Source organism: Cotesia glomerata, linkage group LG2, assembly GCF_020080835.1.
Source record: "Cotesia glomerata isolate CgM1 linkage group LG2, MPM_Cglom_v2.3, whole genome shotgun sequence".
Classification (NCBI taxonomy): domain Eukaryota; kingdom Metazoa; phylum Arthropoda; class Insecta; order Hymenoptera; family Braconidae; genus Cotesia; species Cotesia glomerata.
Window position 1 is genome coordinate 2977999 of NC_058159.1, and position 7005 is coordinate 2985003.

At 25.7% G+C, this 7005-nt stretch overlaps 1 non-coding gene across 1 annotated transcript; it reads right to left on the bottom strand.

Annotated features, from left to right (window-relative positions):
• Positions 1–6668: 6668 nt before the first annotated feature.
• On the bottom strand, positions 6669–6787 carry LOC123260246. Its single transcript, XR_006508432.1, has one exon. It is a non-coding gene; the product is annotated as a 5S ribosomal RNA (ribosomal RNA).
• Positions 6788–7005: the final 218 nt, after the last annotated feature.

Here is a 7005-nt window from a genome sequence, read left to right on the forward strand (position 1 = left end):
AACGATTTACCGTAGAAACAATTATATTGAAAATTAATTAATAATTGTATTGATGAATATTAAAATTATTGTTATTATTCCTATTATTATTGTATTTAACAAAAAAAAGTTAAATAGTGAGAAGAAATTGATAAATAGATCAAAATGGTTTATGAATAAGTTAAACTCTGCAGGAAAGCTAGAAACGTTGAGGCATTGAGGCAGCTGTCACAAGAAAATACAACTAAAGATAATTGGGTTTTCTTTCTTTTTTTTTTCATTATATACCTTGATTGTATTATAATTGTCGGCTATTATATTTTATTATATTATTGTTAATTAAGTAATTATTATAATTAATTATTATTCATCCTTGTAATGACTGTAATGATATATACTACTAGTTCAATAAAGTTTCATCAATGTACAAATAATTGTTTTTTTATTTTATTCCTAAAATTTAGAATAATGTTGAAATTTAGGGACATCTAATAACTTTTAGAATTTTTTTAACAAATAAATTATAGCAAGAAAAATTCGACAAAGAAATGTGGGCCAGAATAGTGCGGCTGCCCAATTGGAAATACTAACTGCAAAATTTTTATACCTGATTTTTTCTAGTATTGTAGCATTTTTTTATAACTTTTTATTTATTTTCCAAGTGATCCAATATTCTTTTATGTAATGATAGATATTTTGCACTCAAAGTTATTTCCTCATTGATTTTATAATTTTACTTTATAAATAAAATATATTTGTTTAATAAATTCATCGATACTAAACACCGACCATTTTCTATTTTTAAATTTACACAATGAATTATTTCTGGTTGATTAAAAATATGTGTAATAAAGCGATAAAAAATCAGCGTATATTAATCTTTAATGTTCAACAAATTCAGATCTAAAGATTTTAAAGTGATATTGAACTTCTACGAATTACAATAACGGAATTAATTTCTATAGAGTTAAGACGTAACACAAAAGAAAGGTTTTATTAATATACAAGAGAAAGAAATTGAAAGTTAGACGCTATAATTTTATGTAGTTCGTCCGAAGAATTTTACTTTTAAGCTAACTTACTTTATATCACTACACGCCCACTTTACTTTTTTCTTTCTAAGTATGTATCATATCATATAAAACAACAACAATAGTAAAATAAGTTAAGAGATTTTAAAAATCAAAACAAAGGGTGATTATGGTCACTTAAATTATATAATGATCTATATGATAAATAGTAACAAATGTAATTGTGTTAATAATAATAAAGGTAAAAAAATAGTAATAGGATTCGTGAGGAAGTTAAGAATTGAAACTCAATATTATACATTAAATTGAAACGTGTTTACTTTTCTCCGGTGTTACTGTTCTCGCTTCATGAATTATTGTGACGCAAGAAACTAGAGAAAGAGATCTATAAGAGTAAATTCATCTATTCATCCATTTAATTTCTAATTTCAATGCTACACACCATTTTTTTTAATTTATTTTCAATGATGATGCTAATCTTATCTCCGTTCAACAATATATTTTAAATCAATTCGATTCATTTTTATTTATTAAGAGATCATGATCATATGTAAAGATATATATTTTTTTTAAGAAGAGTTCTTTAGTTTCAATTAAGGTTCTAACATTTCAATTTAAGCTCCGTGAGATGTTAAAAAAAATTATATTAATTATTTATTGATAAATTTTCATTAATAATACTCGATTGACATTCAACATAAATTTTTTTTTATTAAATAAATAATTAATGATTATTAATTAAAAGAATTATAAGTAAAAACTGTAGCCTTTATTTAGAATTTCAACTAGAATTTGAAAAAATAAATTTATTGATCTTGTCATTAGATCGATTGTTGCGTAACATCACTTTAGCCGGTATCAGGCTCTTAGACACCCTCGTGGGTGACACCTTTTAAATAATGATGATAATATTATTATTTTTTTAAGTAAAATAAAATTAAAAATGAACACAGAAATAAAATACACTAAAAATGATGGGTGACTCTGATTATTTTAACGGATCCACAGTGATAAATTGGCACCGGTTTTCATAATTTAATATAAATACGGATATACGGATTGCAACATATATATATGTATACCTACTTAAATACACGGTTAACTCTCGAAACTTCCGTAACTTCTGAGAATTCTCGATTGATTCTCAATGATCTTTATTTTACAATAGCTTTTAATGTTATTTATTTTTATGAATATGAATTAAAAAAAAAAGAAATTAATTCAATTTTTCTAAAATATTAAAATTTATTTATTACAAAAAACTAATTAAAAATTTTTTAAATCTCCAGTTATATATTTTATAACTTTTGAAAAAATATCAAATTTATTTCTTATTTAAATTCAATAAAAAAAACTAGCAACTTTGCAGTCACTATGTGACTGCCGTGACTTGCGAACTATAAATAAATGAAATTTTGCTTTATTAAATAATGACTTTTGTTAAATTCCACTGTACTTTTTTAAATATTGACATTTTTAAAGATATAAGCTCATCCCGATGTTACACTCATCAAGAGCTTTCATTTGAGTACCCACATGCATTTTCATATATTTTTCATATATACATATATATAATATATAAAATATATGAAAAAGTGATGTGGGTACTTAAATGAAAGGTCTTGATGAGTGTAACGTCGGGATGAGCTTATATCTTTAAAAATGTCAATATTTCACAAGATAAAAGGTAATTTCTTAATAATTGATATTTTTAAAGATATAAGCTCATCCCGATGTTTCACTCATCAAGATCTTTCATTTGAATACCCACATGCATTTTGATATATTTTTCATATATACATATGTATAATACATATAAATATATGAAAAATTGATGTGGGTACTTAAATGAAAGGTTTTGATGAGTGTTAAATCGGGATGAGCTTATATCTTTAAAAATATCATTAGTTGACAAGATACAATGTCATTTCTTAATTATTGACATTTTTAAAGATATAAGCTCATCCTGATGTTACACTCATCGAGACCTTTCATTTGAGTACCCATATGAAATTTTTTATATATTTTATATATATGGTATTTGTTGAATATATAAATATATAAAATATATGAAAAAATTGATGTGGGGACTCAAATGAAAGGTCTTGATGAGTGTAGTTTCGGGATGAGCTTATATCTTTAAAAATTTCAATAGTTCACGAGATACCAAGTCATTTCTTAATTATGTATCCAAAGATAGAGCATTTTCGAATGCAGCCTAAATACTTATCATTATAAATTAACTATTCGTGAGAATGATATGAAACCATGAAAAGGCACAACTCCGGATTAAGATTTTTCCAACGATACCAAATTTAACCATAAAAACCCGTTTTATCATATAAATACACTGGCCACAAAATTTTGCTCATTCTCTTAATAATATAGATGATGAATTCACTCGGCGGAAGATTTAAATTTTAATCAATTAAAATTTATCATAATTAATCATAAACAATAAAGTATTAAATTAATTGATAAATATTTCCATCAACTTTATCCTTCATTAAACTGAACTCGAATTTACTTTAACAAAGTTCCTTCAGCATTCAGCATACCAATCGCGATCAGACACTCCTCTACACTAATTATAATTCCACGTTGTAATTTTTAAAAAAACTTGCGATTATCGTAACAAATCCAAAGTATTAATTACGCAAAGCATTTCACGGTGACAGCAAACGTAAAATTATTTCGAAAAAATCCAGCAACCGATAAACCGGCATTTATAAATCCATTCATCCAAATAATCGTATTTGACACTAAAATAAATAATTATTTTTTATTTGCACTAGATTATTTTATTTTATAATTATAATTAATCCCATGAGTCACCTCAGCTCAAAGCAAAATAATAAATGACTTATTGATACCAAATTATCAATAACTAAAATGATTTAATTTAAATGAGAAATGAATAATAGCTCAGCGTGCATGCAGTAACAATTGATCGTTCAATCGTGAACTAATTACGTTGCGTAATTAGTCGAGTACGGTATAATACGGTATATCGAGTAACAGCCGAGTACCTCCTGTTGTTGTGTTTAGATCTAAGAGTTTATATTTTAGAAAATTTAATACTAACTACCTTTCACAATAATCCCCCCCCTCTGATTATTTTAAATCGTGGTTTGTATACGTGCATTTTGTATTTATTACTAAATATATATCTCTATATATATTTATATACCATAAGTTTTATGGGATTGGAATACATTTATATATAATATCTAATGTATATTATTTAGTTTTATTTATAATTTAGTATAATAATCGTTATCATTATTATTATTGTGTCTATATATGAAGTATATAAATATATAGATCACGATTTAAGCATTTACTGATTTACATCTGCTTAAATGTACTCGTAAATCGACAATACATTCTTGATAAATCATTACTCTTTCCTTTTAAAGCCGCATTATCAAAATAAATTTTATTTTTTCGGCACTCAGGAATTTACAGATTTTATCGTTGAATATAAATTTCATTCTAATATGGAATTACTATAAATATCAGTGACAAAAAAAAAAGGAAATTTGCCCACTTATTTTTGAAATGTCAGATCATTGAAAAAAAAAGTTTGGAAAATACAAATGAACATACCTTAAGCGCTCATGTAATACACAAATTATTTAGATTGAATGTTTAGATTACGATTTGTTAATTTTTTAATAAAGACTTCTATACTTTTTTTATTCGTTTTTTTGAATTTTCCCGTGAGTGGTGTTATCTCTTCTGTAGGTTGAGCTAAAAAAAATCTTAACAGATGATAAACACAGTTAGCAATTATACTATCATGTATGTATAGTTTCTGCTTGTTTATAGGCGGAAAAAAGTAAACTATAATGAATAACAGTCGATTTATAATAAGTAATGATCAACTGCTAAAAATTACCATTTCAAACAGTAAAATCATGATTTTACTATTCATTTTATAATATTTACCATTTAAACGTTACAATTTACTCTTTACATGGAAGAAAATACTATTCCAAACATTAATATTCGCTATGTAAATGTCTAAAATGTTGAAGTTTAATAATTAAGAATTCAGACTTTGATATTTATCATTTCGTACCTAAAAAATGATCTTATGATATGTAAAAAGTATAAAATAAAGTTAGTAAATTTCTAATACAAGCAACGTCAATATTTACAAAGTAAAATGGTAAATTTTAAACGCAACGCTAAAAATCAAACTGTAATTATTGACTTGCTTGGACTGGTAAAATGTATATTTTAAAAGTATAATTTTGACTGTTTCAAATGTTAAATTCTCTTAGAGTGAGACCCCCTTCTCTTTCATCTGAGTTCCCCTTCTCCTCATAATATGGACTATATATTGAAATGGCAATTTTTACTGTTTGTAACTGTAATTTTTTAAGATGAAAGAGTTGTTATTTACTATAGTGACAGCTACTAATCACTTATTTTAGATATTAAATTCTAAATTGTGGCTTTTATACTTTCTTCATTAAGTTCTGTAATATTTATATTTTTGCCACCCCGATGTCCGCTTTACTGTTTGAAACTATAAAAATTAACCGGAATCCGAGTGAATATTACAGTTTATTGTTTTCCGTGTAGTTATTTCAATCCTATTTTATGAAAAAAAATATATATGGCTGCCGAAATCGCAGAAAAAGTCACCGAACTGACAATCCAAAAAAATTAACTGTATTGAAACGGAATTATTTTGACACGCAATTTTCACAAGAGTTTTGGCAAACTTCCTAAGGAATAAAACAAAAAAAAAAAGTAAATCGTGAAAATGATTTTTGACAAAGTTATGGTGTTATCAAGCCTAGTGCTCCTGTGAATACCACGCTCTTATTCACTTAATTCGTCAGAAAAACTAGTTTTTCCGGAGAAATCTTATTTAATCGATAAGAAAATTTTTTTAACGTGTTCTGTAGTAGTTATTATTTATCTCAATATGCTTTTAATACATAATTTTTTTCGTTTAATTTATGAAAATCACGTTTGAATCGAAATCACGATTTTTAGGCGAGAGTAGAGCATACCTGCGCGTTTCGCGCTTAAGGCATGCAATTAAGAAAAAAAATTTATTTTTATTTTTTTATACTCAAACGAAAAATCACAGTTTTTAAAAATATTATATTTCTGATTTAGATTCCTATTTTGAGCTCAACGTCTTGTTTAAACACTTTAAAATAGAAATGCAGTTCTAATTCTGTTTTTATGACCTCAGACCCTTGGGTCACACAAAGGACTCTTTCTTTTATGAAGCTCAATACTCTACCCTCATAGGTTGTATATTTTTTTTGTCAGCCAAAAACATCTGTAATTTCAAGTATTGGAGAAGAGGTTAAGACCTACTTGTAAAATATTTTCTTTAAGAAAAAGTTAGTGACGACCCTCTCAAGCGTAAGGACGTTTCTCAGAACGTAATCCTTTTTAATGAATATAGCATATTTTATGTTTTAGTAAAATTAAATTGTTTAATTATAATTCTTTTATCAGTGTGGGTAAAACAAATCAATGTAATAAATGAATTTAAGATATTTGGATAAATATTTCAAATAAAATTTAGCTGATAAATTTTTTTGTGTTAAAAGTGATTTTTTTGGGAAACAAAATACTAGGAACTTTAAAAAGATAAATTTTTTTTCCAAAAAAACTAAAAAGAAATGCCAACAACACGTGGTGTTCCCAAGCGGTCACCCATCCAAGTACTAACCACGCTCAATGCTGCTTAACTTCAGTGATCGGACGAGAACTGGTTTTTTCAGCATGATATGGTCGTTGACATCGAAGTCAAGCAAGTCGTTTCAATATAAAGTTGTCGATGAATAAAATGGTTTAAATTTTTGAAAAAAAATTTTTTAGAGTTGAATTTCTCCATTTTGACAAATTGTTCTCATTTTTAAAAATTATTTCGTCGTTAAAGATTTTTTTTTCTAGGTTAAATTAATTTTTTTAACAGTGTGAGTAAAACGAATCAATTAAAAAAATTTTTATTTGATTT